This window comes from Arachis hypogaea, chromosome 17 (genome assembly GCF_003086295.3).
Source record: "Arachis hypogaea cultivar Tifrunner chromosome 17, arahy.Tifrunner.gnm2.J5K5, whole genome shotgun sequence".
NCBI lineage: Eukaryota > Viridiplantae > Streptophyta > Magnoliopsida > Fabales > Fabaceae > Arachis > Arachis hypogaea.
The window spans coordinates 12,207,939-12,228,435 of record NC_092052.1 but is presented as its reverse complement, the minus strand read 5'-3'; the positions used below and the strand labels follow the sequence as shown (position 1 = coordinate 12,228,435).

The 20,497-nt window shown below is 33.3% G+C and overlaps 1 pseudogene; it reads left to right on the top strand.

The window, feature by feature from the left end:
* Positions 1-1,883: 1,883 nt before the first annotated feature.
* Positions 1,884-4,145, top strand: LOC112762819 (sulfate transporter 1.3-like; annotated as a pseudogene).
* The last annotated feature ends 16,352 nt before the right edge of the window (positions 4,146-20,497 follow it).

Here is a 20,497-nt window from a genome sequence, read left to right as displayed (position 1 = left end):
CATTCCTGCTCATTATCGTGTAATCAAGTTGAAGAAGCTCAAAATGAAGAATCAAAAGCACATAATCATAGAATTATTTTGAGTTTTAGTTTTCTAGAGCAGATCCACTTATCTCAGAGAAGAGTAACAAGAAGCTACGATCGAAGTCCAAAAAAAAGTGAAGAAGCGCTCCGTAACGTTATCGAAAAAGGATTCACCGAGGTTGAACAAGCCTTATGGTTGATCATTCAACAAATCAAAAATTGATAACTCAGTAAAGAGGGGGAAGAGGAGATTCATGCGATCGAGAGAGGAAGAAGGAGGATGGATTTTTCGTGCAAGAGAGGGAGAATGAGGGGTTTTGGGCGTGTAATTGAAATTGGAAAGAGGAACGTGCAGTGCGGTTGACCTAAGTGAGAGTGGAGTTTTGATTTTTAATTTTTGAATTTTATATTCGAATACATATTTGTATACGATGGCTGAAAATAATGGCTGAAAAGTAATGAACACGTAGCACAACCGTTTTTATATTGATTGCGTGAATAATTATCTAAAAAAATAGATATAATTGTATAGCTATGTAAAATGTTTTACATTATTAATGCATCAAAATTAAATTCATTATTGAACTAGATGTATATAATTAGATGATTTTTTAATTAGTATATTTAGAAATTAATTATTTTTATTAATATAATAATATAATTAATTATCAATACAAAACCCTTTTATATATACTACTGATAATATTTAAAAATCTAAAATCAAAATTTTAACTTTATAGAATATTGTTATAGTAGCGGTTTTAGAGGCAATGTTTCTATTTTTTTAAAAATTTATAGACTTTTATATTTAATCATCTTGTATCGATGAAGGATCACTACAGCAAATACGGAGGATAGCGACGGTTAATTGGCGGCTATTTATCAAACCGCCATAAATTGACAAGATAGAGGCGGTTATGATAGCGGTTTGAGCTTCTGCTACGAAAGGAACCAACCCCAACTCCCGCAAGTCATATCAAGAAGAGAGCCAGCGGCCCTATGTGCCCCCATCACTCACTCACTCCAACCCTAGCTTCTCTTCCACCACCAACGCAGCGCCACCATCGATCATCACCCCCAGCGTCTCCGTCAGAACCCCAAAACCACCACCATCATCTTCTTCTTCTTCTTCTTCTTCTTCTTCTTCTTCTTCTTCTTCTTTGCCGAACAACCACCACGAAAACCCTTTCTCTCTTTCTCTTCCCCTGTCTCCTGCCTTCTTTGTCTCACCGCCGGCTACCATCCAGCGCCGCTGCGATCAACTTCTTCCCCTCCTTACAACCTCGCACTATGGCTCTCTGGCTCGCCCTTGCCTCCCTCATTCTCAGTCGCAGAATCAAAACAGAGCCATTCTAGTTCCAGCGAGTTCAGACGCAGCAACGACTGGTCACTGCCACTGCATCCCTCTCTCTTGTGTTCTTGCTCTGTTCTCCGACTTAGGTTCTCAAATCACCTTTTCTTCTCTATTTTAGTTAATTTAGGATTAGTCATATGTTGATTCTAGTGTTAATTTGATTTGGTTAGGATTATTTGCTCCTGTTAATTGAGTTTAGGTTAAAATTAGGATTTTCTGATTAGAATTAGTGTTAGTTTATACATAGTTAAATATGCTGTTAAGAGCTTCTTGAGTTTGAAGTTCAATTTGTTTGGATTAATTGACTGATACTTTGCTGAGCCACTGCGAAATGCTGCTGATTTTTCATGTCATTAGTGCTGAATTTTGAATTGGTGTTACAAAGAATGCTTGTTAGTGCTATTTTGTGTTGTTTATGCTTTTGTATGCCAAGTGTTTGACAATATGCCAAGTATTTTGAACATGTTTTAAAATTCTATGCAGATATGATCTATGATAAGGATACTATGGATGATAATGTTTGATCCATTTAGTGCACCTAACCTAATGAGATATGGCTTGGTTGTAGTATTATTCTGGCTAGAGAAAATTTTATTTCTTGCAATATCATGCCACAGTTAGTCAAGACGTACTTATTGTATATTCATAGACTAATCACTGTGTTAGCATATAATAGAGTGTTTCTCCTACTAAATAAAGAATATTGAGTCACCTATATGGTGGTGGAGTAATAAGGATATACAAGTGAAAAAAATGGGTTATTCTATCTATCACTGTTCCATATAAATAAGTCCCGCCTAAACAACAATTTCTAATTAATGTTTTCCTTATGCATGCATGAAATTGATTGATTTATCTAACATCTTGCAGTGGAATTGGGAAACTATATATACTCATTGGAGCAAGATTCTTGGGTTTTCTTCTATTTGTGAAATTCATTGTAAAGAAATTAAACCTATTAATTTTGGTTGTTTGTTCTTTTAATTCTATAAGTAGGATTGTAATGATCCTTTCATCATTTTCTGTTATGTGGATCAGGGAAAGAATAATAAAAAGTTCTTCTGGGTGCCAACAATTGCCCCATTGATATGTGTTATCTTCTCTACTTTTTTTTTTTGTATTCATAACACGTGCAGATAAGCATGGAGTAGAAATTGTAAGTAAAATAGATAGAACCCTGTGTTATTCATATGATTGGAGTCAGAATCAAGAATGACTATAAATGCCACAGAACTAAATATGTGTCTATTTATATGTGAAGGTTAGAAACATTAAAAAAGGGATCAATCCTTCATTTGTTAAAGAAATATATTTCACTGGTGACTACCTTGGGAAAGGTTTTAGCATTGGTGTCATGGCAGGCATGATAGCACTAACTGTAAGTAATAAATGTTGACATTAATGTATACCTCTCTTGAAAAGTTTATATTCCTCCATATTCCAATCAAACCATTGCATTTCTGCTATCAGGAAGCTGTAGCAATTGGAAGAACATTTGCATCCGTTAAAGACTATCAACTGGATGGAAACAAAGAAATGGTAGCAGTAGGAGCTATGAATATTGTAGGTTCAATGACTTCATATTATGTTGCAACTGGTAAGCTTGAATTCAACTTCATGAAATAACTAAAGTGATAAATATTATGAACGAAAGGAAAGAAAAACTAAGCAATAGCTATCCACTATTTGCTTCTATTAATAAATCAAAATAGGGGAGAAATGAGTCTATCACTCTTCACGGTTGACTTTAAGGACTTTGGAATATAAAAGAGAATAAGGATTATAATCATCTTATGGTATTGTTTTGTGGTTCATCATTGAAGTGCAAGATTCTAATCTATCTTTCTGTTGCTTTCAGGTTCTTTCTCTAGGTCAACAGTGAATTTCATGGCTGGTTGTCAAACTGCAGTATCTAATATTGTGATGTCTGTAGTAAAGTAGTTGTCTTAACCCTGGAATTCATCACTCCCCTTTTCCGTTACACTCCAAATGCCATTCTTTCTTCAATCATCATTTCTGCTGTCATCAACCTTGTGGACTATTAGGCAGCTATTTTGATTTGGAAGATTGATAAATTTGATTTTGTTGCCTGCGTGGGAGCATTCTTTGGTGTTGTTTTTTTGCCACTGTTGAAATAGGACTTCTAATTGTTGTAAGTACTAAATATTAACTAATGTATGCTTAGTTATCTTATGCTTTCAAAATGTGAAGTAGTTTCTACTGGTCAATATTTATGGCAGGTTTCTATATCCTTTGCAAAGATTCTACTAGAAGTTACAAGGCCTAGAACTTGTATTTTGGGGAAGATTCCTAGAACAGCTGTGTATAGAAACATCCATCAATACCCAGAAGCTAGTAAGGTTCCAGGTGTACTTATTGTGAGAGTTGATTCTGCAATATATTTCTCCAACTCCAATTATGTCAAAGAAAGGTAGAAGATGTGTTCCTTCTTTGTTTCAAATTGACATATTCTACATAAACATTGTTTAATATCCCTCTTCTAATCTACAAAAGGATTTGAAAGTAATGTGATCTCACTCTTTCAGGATACTAAGATGATTGATGGATGAAGAAGAACAAGGTAAAGGAGACTACCAAAACAAGAATCCAGTTTTTGATTGTTGAAATGTCACATGAATGTCTCTATTCTCTACCTTAGTTTTTGTTAGTTTTCTATAAGCATTAACTAACTTATAATTTGTGTTCTTTGTGCAGCCGTTACTGACATAGACACCAGTGGCATCCATGCCCTTGAAGAGTTCTTTTAATGAGGATTTTAACTGTGCCTTTTGTATCTTTTTGCTGATATTTTTCATCCTCTAAGCTGTGGATATTCTGAATCATTTACATCTAGGCTGTAAACAAGTACCATATGATATTTGTTAGCAGTGCTGGTAATAGTGGGCCAGCATTGAGCACCGTCTGATATTTGTTAACATTTTGGAATTATTTACGAGTTTAATATTATTTATTTAGTGTTTTTTTATGTTAATATCTCAAGTTTAATAAATATAATGTAAAGAAAATAGGTTATAGTAAAAAAAATGGTATAAACTATTATAGTTAGTCAATTTTTTTTAAACTCGTATATGAAATTGCGGCGGTTTCGAACTGTCGCCATTTTTAAAAAAAAACCCACGTTTCAAAACCATTGTAGATTTCTTTAAAATCCATTGACCAAAGCAAAATTGTCAACCTGATTTGCGGTGGTTGTACCAACGGTTCATTAGAACCGTCGCAAAATCAAATCTCCACCCCCTAATACGCGGCATTTGTGGAAACGCTGATATGTCATTTTGCGGCGATTTTAAACCGCCGCAAATCCATAAATAAACCGCTATAAATTTCCCGTTCTCTTGTAGTGGATGATTATAAAAAATAATAAGTCAAAAAAAGTTCACTAATTTGTTTGAGTAAGTTTTGGAGATTTAAATCTCATTTTGTGTATGTAACAATTTATTGTTAACAATAAATTTTTAAATAAAATTTCGATATATGACGGATTAATTATTGACTTACCCATAAAAAATACTATATATAAAAAACCGAAATAAAAAGATAAACTCAAAAAAACTAAGAAAAACGTGGGTGCATTAATGTTACTTATTTTATATAGTACTAGTAGGATACCCGTGCATTCACACGATCTTAAATATAATTTTTCTATTAAATTTAATTATATATGTATAACTTTAAACGGTTATGTATATCAAACATATAAAAATATTTAATTTTAATGTAATAGAAATATTTAAATTACAAAGATAATAACATTAAAATTCTAAACACATTCAACAGTTTAATTTAAAATTTTGGCATTAACACAATCAATTTCTAAAGATATTTATATAATAACTCATTTAAAATATAATCAACTAAAACACATATTAATCAAAATAAAATATTTTATACAAAGTTCACCAACATCTTAATACAATTATAATAGTCTTTACTACATGAGAGATAACGAAAATACATATTAATTCATTCTTGGATAATTTTACTTTAAATTCATGAAACCAAGACAAAATCTAAAAAGAACAAAATACAATTGAAAACATATTTTCATTTTAACGCATTGAGGTCGGATCAGATTGATGTTGCATGCATATTTTAAATAATTTATCTATATTGAATTAACTATAAAGTTAACCATTAAACAGGAGCATTACAAACAACATATATTCCATTAAAAGTAACACATTCTGTGAAATGAACGTATAAACATTTACTATAATTAATTCCAGTGGCTTTATCTCCAAATTTCATTTTAGCAACTAAGAACGAACCAGCCATGGGAAATAAATAGGAAATGAAAGTAAAACCAATCAACTTATATTAATAACTATGACCGACTCTAACCCAGTAAAAAGAAGGGCAACACACCTCTTATATTCCCAGATTTAATGCTTTCTTCCTTTTCAAAGTGTTAATTCTTTTCAACCTCAAAGTCGCAGGATTGGAAGACATGATTTTAAAGGAAATAAACGACAGCAGTCTACAAAAAGACAAAATTACGCATCACTTTATACATAATCGAGAAGATTGTTGAATCACACACACGCTTGGATTTTTTGATAAGCACAAATAGAAGTAATGACTAACCATCGCATGGATATTGTTCTATATACTTATATACATAACACAAAAAAGTTGAGATATAAATTGATAGGAACAAAAGATAGTATATAAGCACAAATACAAAAGGATAGTAGCAAACTTGCAATAGAAATCAAACATTCGATCAATTACAATACAATCAAATGAGACTATTACATTGGAATTTACTGTAACCATATGATATGTTGAATTAAAACACATGTTCAAAGGCAATTATGGAGCATAACAACAACTAATCATGAACAACACAAAAGAATAAAAGACAACATACGAAAAAAACAAAAGAATTAAGACTAATGAAGCTATTTCCTTCTATTAATATTATAAAATTCATTACACTTGCTTGCTTACATTCACAAAAGTGACATTATAATTCCACACTCTGACTATAACCTATGTCCTTCTAAAATACATGACAATATGTCCAATCTTTAACAGAGTACATTTGAAATTAACACAAACCCTTTCTTATTCAAAAAAGCATAACAATACTTACAACAGACCAACCAAAACATGAAGGGATAAGTTGTGACTCTCCTAATAATTGGACATATCTAAAAAAAGGACACACTTCAAATATAAGTCAGCATAAGAAATATGAAATCTAATTCGGAATTTAAGTCACATAACCCTAATAAAGCTGCTAACTTCAGCTAAATACCTATCCATCCTAATTATCTTCAACCTTGATCATCTTTGATGAAGGACCACCAGTTTCCTCCAAGACTTTCTAAAATCTTATTCAAGATTTTTTTTTACTTTGGAACGCACACCAATGTTGTCCGAATTATCCAGAAGATGAGATAGGAAGTCCTAGACAAATAAAAAAAATAGAAAACAACACAAAACCAATGAATAAAAAGAGAAAATGGAATGCAATAATAAATTGAATAAGAGATTTGATTCAATAGAAAATTCAGACTGTGTGACCTGAGTTTCTTCAACACCTGAGTTGAGTAATGAGCCAACTTCATCACTAAAGACCTTTAAGTCTGAACTTATAACATCACAATAAAATAGAAAAATTAATAAAAGACCTTGTTAGAATTTAAGTAAACAAAAAGAGCAAGAAGTAATTATTTGAAAAGCTATAAATCATGAAGATAGAAACCTTGGAATCACATTTGTCACATGATGCATGCAAACATCACAGAAATAGACCCTAGACTCGGGATAAACTGCCTTTTCACACACACAAGTGCAATACCACCAACAACCCTCTTCAACAATATCAGTGATAATACCCATAATAGCAAAACTCCCATCTTGCATACCATGCACAACAGAACACTACGTGAAGGAAAAAAAATAATCTAATCGAGGAAGAAAAAATTAGTTAAAACCACCTTCAAGTATATTCAAACATACGAATTATGTATAAACATCAGAGGGCAGAATGAAAAAAGTACAAATTTATAAACCTCTTTGTTATCATGTAATTGATCTATTGTGGATCACCTAGTTAAGCGCATAAAGTCATCCTCCAATGAAACAGATTTTCCCTCATTCGCAATGAATAAAGGTTGAGTGCCATTAATCCCTTGTTCTACCATGCTAAGATTTAACAAACACCATTCAGTTTCACATCAACAGAATAAAATAAAAACAAAGAAAGGACTGCAACATAGAGATAATTTGGGAAGGGATAACACAAACCTTTTTCGAAAATCAATAACTTCTGATAAATCAAGATTAAAGTAAATTTTCGTTGCGTTCATAACATTCTGGAGACCAGGTTGACCTATGGGTAATAAAAGAATGTCAACAGATCTAAAGATCAGGATAACATAACCGTACATATAATAAGATAACATTCAGTTACAACACCTCGAAAAGGTTTAATCTTAGCAAGTTGAACAATGACAACCGATTGCTCAACATAACCAGAAGCAAGAAAATCATTTAACTGGTCCACGTACTCTCCAAATAATGCGCATCGCAGCATCATCCTACACATGAAAAAATATAAAACTCAATAGAAGCTTTTTTCAGAATGGAATCCAATACAAATAAATATAGAAACAGAAACAAAGGATGAGAGCAACAAACTTTTGTGAAGAAAGTTCGACAACAACCATCTTAACCGTTTTACCATCCCTGTCATAGTTTTTCTCTTCCCCAACCAATGTCAAAAGACCAATTACATCTACATTGATATGTTAATAGGAGTAAAAAATATGTAAGAAAGAATTTTCAGAAGAAAAGAAACTGAAGAAGAAACTGAAAGACACAAGGCCAAGACTCACCAACTAAATAGTCATGATCCTAACTCATTTGCAATATGTCTTTAAAGGGATATATAGAAAAACAAGACTTGGGTATTATATCATCAGGAATTATTGTCACTGTTGTACGAAACAGAAAAATGAGTTTGAACTCATGCTTTGTAGCTCTATAAGAGCCTTGGTTTGAAACAACAGCAAAATAACTCATCTTATAACAACTGCCTTCAAGAAGATGATCTTTAAACTTGTGTATTAGTTGCTTCCTTATAGTGGCCTGGAGTTTGGTAGACTATGAATAGCCAAAAGAACAAAAACATACAACTCATCAAGAACGAAAACAAAAGCACAACAAAAATAATTGAAAAAGTTAATAAGAAACTGAGTATATGAACACAACAAATTAAAAGGAAAGATCAACCGCTCACATTTTCATCAACCAGAATAAGTTCAATTGAATTTGGAACATCTGAATTACCAAAGCTAAGTACAGTCCAAGCCCTTAGTACCCTGACTTTGATCCTCCAGGCCTCACGTGGAGGAATGATCTTACTGATAGGATCAAAAGGAGGACTCATTGCAAACAATCAAATCTCACAATATCACACTTACGAAAGGCAGAACAAACTCAACAAAGAACAAACAACAGAAAAGAGAGTAGAAAGACAGAGAAGAGATGGGGGTAGAGAATGATGTGCACGATATCGAAGAGGCAATAGCCTTTTATAGGCAAAAACTAAAGAACAACTCAACATTTGAATTCAAAAATTTTGCGATAGTGGAGGGAAATCAACATTGTTTACCGATTGAAATCTTCCTCATATCCAGGGATGATAACATCAACCACTCCACCCTTTCTCTTAAACATCAAATCAACCATCACCTTCATCCCAGTTATCAACCTTACCTTTTATTAGTAGCTCTAGTTTTTAGTTTAGCTCTATAGGAAGAAAGAAGAGCAAAAAGATGGAAAGAACCAATGAAGATAATGTCGTAATCTATCTAAAAGAAGAATATATTATAATATTATATACCAACTAACATAACATGAACAGCATTTCAACTGACATCAAGAAGGAAAAAAAAAGTAAAAATGCATACTACACGTCACAATCTCCTACCTAAACTATGACATCAGTTCTAGATTTAGAAACATCACTATTCATCAAAATTCAATTCAATGAATGACCATAAACCCTAAAATGGGACAAGATTAGTATAATTATACATAAATAATCTAATTTTAGATTTTAGCAAAACATGTATTATCCATAGTTCACACAAACATGGATAAAGACAATTTAATAGTAAGAAGAAGATAGAAATAAACAAATAATCGAATTCTAGACATAACAAAACCTGTATTATGGTTCATTACAAAAACATGAATACAAACAATTAAATAGTAAGAAAAGCATAATCTTACTTTGAATCGATTACCGTAATGAAAGTAAGAAGATGACGGCTGTCACTATGTTGCCATCGGTCTCCATATCCAACAACCACGCCAATTGCTTGCCCTAAGTAACATGTTTTGTATATACATAATAAATTTAAGCTAAATGTTATCCTAAACTTCTAAATCCTTAGATCTCTACATAAAAAAATACACCTATGTAACCCTTTTCATTCCTAATATTTATCCTACCCACTCTTTCTCAATACAACTTTATCTTCTGGTATAAATATTCATTTTTATTACTTCACCTTTATAAGAGATTGGATTGTTTTTATTTTGATTTTTTTAAACCGAATTTGATCTCTTTTTCAAAAACTTGTAACCATACTTTTCTGAAATGAGGGCATCTAACCTTTTCTATCCATATACACAAGCACAAAAACATAAAGTGTGGGCCAAGTATAATGAAAAGTCATACCATTACTATTGACTATACATAAAAGCCTAAAAAAGTTACCACCCCTACTAAAACTTATAAATACAATTGGTAGTGATTGAAACCTAGGACCTACACTACAATTATACAAATAGATACATAATTACATACATAGATATATAACTGAGATGAAACTTGTGCATGTTGTTAAAAATAATTTTACCAAAAATCTAAATTATAGGAAAATTTTATGTCAGCTTGAGCTCTTCCTAGTTTACTAGTTTAAAAGATATACAAATGCAATAGTATAAAAATGTGAATTTACGCATTTTAGTTATATTTAATAATAAAATTCTGAATTTGATATAAAAATAATAATTAAAAGAAGAAAATTAAAAACAAAAAAGTTAATTACAAAAGCTTCATCCGCATCTACCGAAAAACTAATATGATATTGTGAGCCGTCAAAATCAAGCATCAGAGCAAATCAACATGGTTGAACCCATTGGCAAATCTAGAAATTTTATAAGAGGGGACAAATTAAATACAAAATAAATTAAAATATAATATAACAAAAAATCAACAAAATATAATTTATAGTATATAGGTCAAAATTAATAATTATATTATATATAAATTAACATTCAACTACATACTTTAGGATTTTGGTATTTTTAGATTTGTTCTGCGATATTTCATATAACTAAAATTATCAATTTATCATTTGAAATAAATTTTGAAGCATTCTCTTCTTCAACATATACAATTATATAATTTGCTAAAAATTTATCTTTTATCTTGTTTTAAAGTCTTGTTTTAATAATTTTATTGTTTAAAAAGTTTATTAAATTATTACTATTACCATAGAAAGAGTCAAAATAAATTTTTTTATAGTTGTTACTTTTTTACATTAATACAAACCTATATTTTTTAATAACTTTTTTATACGTTTTTTATTTTTTTTAAAAAATATTTTCTAATTGCTATTAATATATTATAATACACATTATAATTTATACATATTAAATTACTAATATGTAAATTTTTTTTAGTGTGTTAGTATACTAAAATATATTTAATCTAATATATAATAATAATAATAATAATAATAATAATAATAATAATAATAATAATAATAATTTTTTTTTTAAAAAAAAATTGGGAGGACCATGGCCACCTTAGGTCCCCGTAAATTCGCCATTGGTTAAACAATTCTGAACTAACCAATTCACGTTGAGCTGCTCATACACCATCACTGGCTCGCACTGGTCCCTGGATACACTATTAAAACCGTGTAAGCAAGATTTTTAGAGAAACCAGAAGCTTTATGAAACATAGAGCCTTAAGTTTCACTTGTATGTTGTGTTAGTGAACTTTTTAGAGCATTCCTATAAAGTTATTTTTATATAAAAATAATAAATAAATTTAATATATTTGATTAAATTATTATTTAATAATTATTAATTTTTATATTTTTTTTATATAAAGATACACATTTATATATTATATTAGAACCTCAATTGAATTATATATATACATATTTCAACCACTGTTCAATAGTTGGATCAACTATTGTTCTGTTACTGTTGATCGATTGTTGAACTAATAATCAAATGTCTCAATGTTTTGACACGCACGATTGACTATTATCAGCTTTTATAACTATTAGTGTATGTATTCGTACGACCTATAAAAAATATTTATTGTTTATATTTATGTCTAAAAAATATTTTTAAATTAAATTATTTATAAACATATTTATAATTATTAGTGTATGAATGATGTGATTTTTTTTAAATCTTTGAGCAAGATAATAGTTTGTCTTAAAGATACTATTATAATCAGGCATATCAGGAGATTGTTGTGGAGGGGTAACGATGGGAGAGTACGTGGAATATGGTGGTGGATACATCGATAGTAGATTTATGGCCAAAGCTTGTGGTTTGGTTTGCCTCGCCTTATCTTCCTCAATTTGCTTTAGCTGTGCTTTTATGCGTGTCAACTCTTGGTCTTTTTCGTGAAACTTAGGACCAAAGTACTGAATCTGGATGTACGTCTTGAGGTCTTGATCAAGTTGTTGAGCTTGCCTAGTTAAGCGTTCTTTCAATTCATTGACTTGGGCTTGTACAAAATACACTTGTGTAGACAACTTGTCAGTCATTTCAATAAGTGTTTCTAAGGTATGGTCAATTCTCAGTAGGACTTTATTTTGACTGACAACATTATCAGTTTTCCAGTTTAAGACCTCATCTTGTGGTGTGATTGACTGGTATCCTTGTGGAGTTACTCTCTTAGGGGTCATGTATGGTCTTCGAATGATCGCTGATCATTAGTGCTAACCTGAAGAGGAGGAAACTCTTGGTCATAAAGTTGGTTAGTAGCCACATACAGTAGAGCAATAGGACTGCTCAAAAGATGATCTTTGAAGATTTTTTGGGATCTCTTTTTTGGATTGAATCTTGGTGTTTCATCAGGTTCATCTGGTGGATAGAATCTTGGTGAAGCAGTACATCTCTGTTTCTTTTTCTTTTTTCTTGACTTCCTTTTCAAGTAGTCTTCTTCTTCAGAGTCACCCCATAAGTCACAGTCACAGTCAGAATCACACATACTTGGTTCAATATCCCATATAAAATGGCCATTAATGTGTGAGGCATAAACAGATTTTTCTTCTTGGAAGTAATGAATTGGGGGATCATTGACAAACCCCAATTTGACGGTTTGTTTTGTATTGATTTTTGGGGATTTTATCACCTTTTACCTATATTTATTCAAGAAATAGCATGGTTTTGTATATTCTCCTTTAATTGTGCTTGAATGTGAAAACATGCTTTTTAGGACTCAAAATAGCTAAATTTAATTCACCTTGATTCTATTAGATGCCTTGATATGTTTGTTAAGTGATTTAAGGTTTAGGAGGCAAAGATTGGATCAAGGGAATGAAGAAAGAAGGCATGAAAAGTTGGAGAACTCATGAAGAAATGGAAGAACCGGAAAGCTGTCAAGCCGACCTCTTCGCACTTAATCGAGCATAACTTGAGCTACAGAGGTCCAAATGATGCGGTTTCAGTTGGGTTGGAAAGCTAACATCCGGGGCTTCGAAACGATATAAGATTTGCCATAGTTGCTACACGTATGGTGGCGCGTACGCGCAAAGTACGCGCACGCGCCGTTGCTGCCACCTAGTTCACTTAAAGCAAAACGTGGCCAACGAATTCTAAAGCCTTGTGGGCCCAATCCAACTCATTTCTGATGCTATTTAACCCAAGGAGTGAAGAGGGAAACATGTGTTAGTTACCAATTAGTTTAGTTTAGCTCTGTAGTTAGTTTCTAGAGAGAGAAGCTCTCTCTTCTCTCTAGGATTAGGATTAGATTAGTTCTTAGATCTAGATCTATTTCTTCTTATTCTCTCTTCTAATTTTCGTTCCTCTCCTCTATTGCACTTGTAGGATTCTTCTTCTAATGTAATTCCTTTGTTTGTAGTTTGTGAATTCTCTTTTGTAGATCTACATTTCTCCTTCAATGCAATTGGTAAGTTCTTTGTTGTTTCATGATTGATTTAGTCTTCTATTGTGGACCTCTTGCCTTTATAGTAGATCTCTCTTTAATTCTTGCAAATTTATGTGTTCACTTGTATTGCACTCTATGTTTTTGATGAAATGTCTCTTATAGCTATTAGTTAGATTTTGTTCCTCTTGGCCTAGGTAGAGTAATTAGTGACACTTGAGTTATCTAATTCCTTTGTTGATTGATAATTGGAGAGATTGCTAATTGGTTTGGAGTGCACTAAAGCTAGTCTTTCCTTAGGAGTTGGCTAGGACTTGTTGCTCAAGTCAATTCATCCACTTGACTTTCCTTTCTTTAGTAAGGGTTAACTAAGTGGTAGCAATGAACAATTCTCATCACAATTGAGAAGGATAACTAGGATAGGACTTCTAGTTCTCATATCTTGCCAAGAGCTTTGTTAGTTGTTAGTTTATTTTCTTTGCCATTTATATTTCTTGTCCAAAAGCTTAAAAACCCCAAATATAACTCATAACCAATAACAAGACACTTTATTGTAATTCCTAGGGAGAACGACCCGAGGTTTGAATACTTCGGTTATTAATTTTAGGGGTTTGTTACTTGTGACAAACAATCTTTTGTATGAAAGGATTATTGTTTGGTTTAGGAACTATACTTGCAACGAGAATTCATTTGTGAAATTCTAAACCATCAAAAATCCAATCGTCAATCATCCTGATCACTTGTGTGTTGGACGGTAAGAGGAGAAATAGTACAAATTCTCCTGAATGATGACTGTCTGGAAAAGGATGATTGTCCTTCTATTCCTAGTTTTTGGAAGACCGTTCTAATAGTTCCATCTGGTGCTCGGCTGATAACTGAAGGCATTGTTGTATGCACATAAGGAACGTGTTGTGGAAAAGCTCTTTCATAGTTAGTAATCCATTCTAAAGGTACTATAGAGGAAAGTTCCTCCGTAGTAATCATTCTTGGAATATTAACTATGGCTGGCCCATGATTCTTGTCAGTGAACATTAAGAGAGCATCTTTTGTGAATTTTGGTAGGTTTAAATCCAAGGCATGATCTTGGACTCTATACAAGACTTGATGTTGGAGTGTAGCCTGCTCAACACTAGCATCTTGTGTTACTCCAATCAGTTGGACCTGTATCTTGATTCTTTGAGCAAGTGTTGGATCAGTGAGTGTTATGGTAAAATTTGGAGAGATCGTGAGGATCACGCTTCCATTTGTCAGGGTGGTGACAAGTGCCCTGATGAGGGTGTGTTGGTATTCCTTGATTGTGGTATCTAGGAGTGCAATCTTTGCTGTCACAGATAAACCTTTTTCTGTCATGTAAGGTCAAGATTAAACTTATTTTCCCTAGATGTAAATGAATATACCCTTGTTGCAGGTAATCACGAATAAGTTCTTGTGGAATCTCAATCGTGACATACTGCTCAGCAGTTGTGGCTTGAAGGCCACATTGTTGTAAATGAGAGGTCTGGATAATTTCTTTGATAGGGGGTGTAGGGTTTCTAGTGATGAGATGGCAGATATTGATTATGGCTGAACGTTTCTGGCTGTGGTAAAAGGTGTATGGGTTTATGAGTGGTTGTTGGGTTACAAGTATTTTTGAATCTTCTGGAACATGAGTAATTTCTACAAGGTTTTCAATTTTATTAGACAAGGTCTTCTTAAGTGTCGAGGATAATCTTTCGATGGTAAGAGCTGTATTATAGAAAACAAATTGGTTAGATTCAGAACTAGACATTTATTTAAAGTCTCTCTTACTTCCTATCATATTTAATATGCTTTCTCTTTGCATGAGACATGAGGCTCTGATACCACTGGGATGGATCCAAGCGTACTCATAAAAGAGAAGGTCAGATTTTATGGATGTTTTGTAACTATTTCCAGACAGACCTATAATAATTTTAACATAGAGGTCGTCAGTGGAAGTCTTAACATAATAACCTAGGAATCTGGTACTCTTTTCCTTTCCAACACTAAGAAATCTCATAAATCTGATCAGTTTTATTTCTGATAGGCAGGATCCTCAGATAAGAGGCAAGCCTAGAGTATATGTGAAACTAAGAAGCAAAGATAGGCATATTAAAGAATCAAGTTTTCAGAGAGGGAGAGAATTTTAATAAGTATTCATGATGAACATTTCACAATAGACTTTTTATTGGAAACTAAGTTGGTCTATTACAAGGATGGACGCCTCTATATATAGAGGCTTACAGATAAGGTTGAAATCTGCACAACCAATAAAAACTAGACATGCGACAGATAAGAAGGAATCTTAACTCCTGCTACATCATTACATAAGGACAAACAACTTTAAACAAACTACTAGGATTTAGACACGTGGAGGATGAGGATAAGGATCCTATCAACTCGATTATTACACATTTACTGCACACTCATAATTATTTGTTGACTACGGGCCAGAGCTTAGTGATGGGTTTATACTCCAAACTTAGTGATGGACTCATGCTCCGTAATATCATCTATGTGTTCCATATGTGGAGCAAACATGGTCGCATCTTCTTGATGAAAATGGTAATCACCAAGTCATTCATAAGTAGTTAACGGCTTTTCAGCTGGTTCTTTAGTGTCATCATCAATTCCTGCATTCACGTGTGTTGGGCTAGATAGGAGTGGATAAATTCTTGCATCTGGTTCTTCTTCATAATTGTAAGTGTTATGAGAAAGTGGTGGATTATCCCATGGGTTTGAGTCTTGAGCGAGTGATGGTATTGGAAAAGAGATGGATCCAGTAAAGAAATCAGTCTAAAATTGCCTTAACTCTTCTTGTATTGTTCTGGTCGTTCTTGAGGAACTCGAACCATCCTCTTCTTGGCAGAGAGAAATCCCTTCAATAATTCCTGATAGCGTATAGATATCAGGGTTATTGCAAAAAGTAAGATGTTTGGCAAGATTATTGTGACAAATTTTTTCATCTGTGGGCCACATATTTGAGTACCCTACTATGTTGATGTTGCATCTTGTATAGAGGGTTTCTTGCTTATAATGGAATTGTCTCCTTAGGACAAAAAGGCAATAGAATTTCTGCTTCTTTTTATGAGGGATATTCCATATTCCATGAGTCCTAGTACATTGTAAAGTTTCCCTCGGCAAGATGAGATAGAGACAAACATAGTCAGAAGTTGCTCAAGGAGTGATCTTGACAATTGCCTGTCATAAAGCAGGTGATACATGGCAAAAGCGAGAACAACTATGGCATAATCATATTGAGCAGAAAGTGCCCATATGAACCATAACATTTTTTCTGGAATTGGTCCCTTGATGATGGGAATGATGCAGTAGAAAAAGTCTATATCAAAATATCGAAGGTTGGCTGTTATCTGTGTAACAAGGAAGAGTTTGTGTAACCAATAAAACAGACATTGTCGGGCCAGGTTTTTAACTTTAGTGGGATTTGTTGACTTGGCTGAGAAAGGAAATGGCTCTGCTGGTCTTTTATAAAAATGATGGTCTTGAGGATAGTCTGGAAGAGGAAATGTTGGTGGATGGATGGTGTTCATTGTTAAGAGGTAGAGGATTTTTGGTGAGGTTCTTTATTAGGACGAGAGAGATAATCAGCTATTATGTTGTGGTTTCTCTTGATGTGCTTAACTGTGAATTTATAGTAAAAAATCAATCTTTCCATCTCAAGAGTTGTGAATCTGGAAGTATCTTTCCTTTGACATCCAGCATTGATGGAAATGATGTATTGTCCATTTCTACGATAAAGTGGTAAGGACTCAAATGAAAACTGAACTTCTCTATCCCTCTTTTGATTGCAAGAGTCTCTTTGTATGTGGCATGGTAATGCTTTTCTGACTCTTTGAATTGTCCACTGGCATGTGCACAGTAGTGTCTTGTTCTGTCAATCTCTTCAAGTAGAGCAGCTCCCCAGTAATTATTGCTAGCATCAGTTTGCAGAATGCGTTGTCCTTTGCTAGGGATCTTTAATGGGGGAGGGTTTTGAGCTACCTCTTTTTAAGTACTTGACAGCTATTGTTTGTTTAGGACCCCAAGGTGGGGGTTGCTTTTTTAGCATTCTTGATAACTGACTTGTGTGCCTAGTCACATCTGGAAGAAAGTCACGGATATAGTTCACAATACCGAAGAACTGTTGGACTTGTTTTGTGGACAGGTTGTCATCAGGAAAATTCAACAGTTCTTTGGAAATGTGATCTCCTTGTTGAAAAAATCTATCTCGAAAGGTCATTCCCAAAAATTCAACTTGGGCCTGTCCAATGTGACTTTTTTTGCAGATAGCATAATTCCATATTTCTCAATGATGGTAGCAAATTGGTCCAAGAGAGATTGATGAGTCGAACCATCTTTTGAGGACAGGAGAATGTCATCTATGTATATGAGAGTTGAATGGAGTATGGGGTCAAAGATCTTAATCATGGTCTTTTGGAATAATGATGGAGCCACCTTCAATCCAAATGGCATGACAGTCCATTGATATTGTTAATAAGCTATACAAAAATCTATTTTGTATCTATCTTCAGGATGAATACCAAGCTGCCAAAATCTAGCTTTAAGATCAAACTTGCTAAAAACCTTAGCATCACTGAGGCGGGAGGTGATGGCATTGATCTTCGGTAGTGAAAATTTGTCATCTTGCAGGAATGTATTTAAAGGTTTATAATCAATGACTAATCTCTTTTTGCCTCAAATTTGTTCTGATCTTTTCTCAACGTAAAAGGCTTGACATGCCGAATTGAATGTTGTGGGTTCAATTAATCTTTGGTTCAGCAATGCGGCACATTCTTCTTTGGCTAGCTTTAAATCTTCAGGATTCATTCTTGAATGAGTTGCCTTTGTGGAATTGATATCTTCATTCTTCTTGAAAGATAGTCGAATGTAGAATTCCTGATTCTTCCATAGAGAAAGAGGATGAATGAATTTGTCATGGCTGTCACAACAGGTCTTCAGCAATCTTTTTTGAACATCCTCATATTCTGAAGGGGCTTTACTGATTTCAAAGACACTAGTAGTTGTAACAAATGGCAAAAAAATTTTCTTGTACTTTAATCCATTTGGCCATATAAAAATTCTCTGTGTCCGATAGTAAGCATCAAACTCGAAAAGTACGTCTTGTTTAGGAAGATAACTTCCTAAGACTCTTAGCTATGTTGTTCTTGGGAATATCTGTAATTCGACATTTTTTCTAGAAATGAGATCAATTGTGAAGATCTGTTGGTTTGCTGCAGTAAATTTGTCGTTGAAGGGGATTCATGCTTCTGGAGGAAGCAAGTCAGGTTTGATAACCGTGGTGCAGGATCCTGTGTCCAGTAAGGTAATAGTCCTTATGGGTACATCATATTTTGATGCCTTTACTTTAAGACTGAAGCGAGGCCGATGAGTATTATCAATTTGCTTGAATCCTAGGCTTCCTAGCTATCCTAGCTCTTTCTCATTTTTTATCCATTGTTGAGGCATCAGGGCTGTTATGCTTTGGATTGGCCTGTAGGTATTATCATCTTCTTCAGTCCATTTGCCTTCAGAGTCAGAGACTTGCAAGACATATTGAGTGTCTTCATCCTTTTCTAACTGCTCTTCAAGGATATATAGTTTCAAGATCTTCATCATCTTATAAAGAGATAGCATCTTGTAGAGATTAAAGCATTTTTATCTCTCTTTCGTTTTTTTTTTGGACAAGTTTTTGAGAAATGCCCAGTCTGACCAAAAAGGAAATATTTATTGAATTTTTTATCTTTAAAGTTCTTTCTTCTGAAATAACATGGTCTTTTTCTTCTTAAATTTCTTCTGTTTCCAAAGTGATTTTGGCCATAAGTTTGCCGTTAAGTCCTCCTGAAGTGGTGTCTTCTTTTTGTTTGGCAATCACAAGAATCAACATCCTTGCACTTGATCTTCAGATAGGATTTGTTACAGGTTCCTTTCAGCTTTTGAGAATTTTTTGTCAGTTGTTTGATCATTTGTTGCTAAAGCCAGTTGGTAAATTTTTTTGAGAATTGTTGTGGAGATCTCCTTTCTTAGAGTAACCATCATTCTCTGAATTTTCGGTTGGAGATCTTCTGGAAGTAAGGCAAGAAATACTTGCTTGAGAAATGGATTACTTTGTCCTCCAAGAGGGTAGTACTTGGCCGCCATCTTCTTGTAGTGAGCCTCCGGATCTTTTCTGTTGAGAGAGCAGCATCTCATCTCAAAGTATTTTTGAGAATTTTTTTTTGTATGATAGTAATATCTCCTAAAAATTCTTTGTGTAATGTTTCCAAGAACTGAGCAGCATTTTCATTAATGAGCTGCATGCATTTATACTCACTAAGAGTGTTGATTCATTCTCTAAGATTGCCTGTCATTCTAGTGACAAATTCAGAGAGAACTTGCTGGATACTTGTGTTTGAAACTGTCATTCTAGTATCAATCTACGCACCAAAATCATTTAGCCTTCCTCTATATTTGTGGAGGGAGGTTGTCAAAAATGAAATAATGGTTGCTTGCTTTAATCTGGGTCAGGTCTGATTGTTGAGGTTGTAACGGTGGATTGTTTTCTTCTTCTTCTTCTACCTCTGAGACCTCTCTTCTGTCTTCTTCTTCTGGAACAAATCAGAGTTAACCATTACAATAGCAGACAGATATAACATATGATCTTCTTCAGATGAATCATCTATTGAAAAATTTGATATATCAGATGTATCCTCAATGAATATATCATTTATTGCTGCATGTACTAAGCATTCCTATGGTTCTACCAGGAGTTGGCGATCCTTCTTTAATTTCCTTTTCTTTAGCAAGGATCGTGCTAGATTTTTTTTCAGAAACTTTTCCTTTAAGAAATCTCTTTTAAAGTGAATTTTATATGTATTCACTAAATATAATAACAATAACAATAATAATAATAATAATAATAATAATAATAATAATAATAATAATAATAAGGTCAGGTCTCTGGTG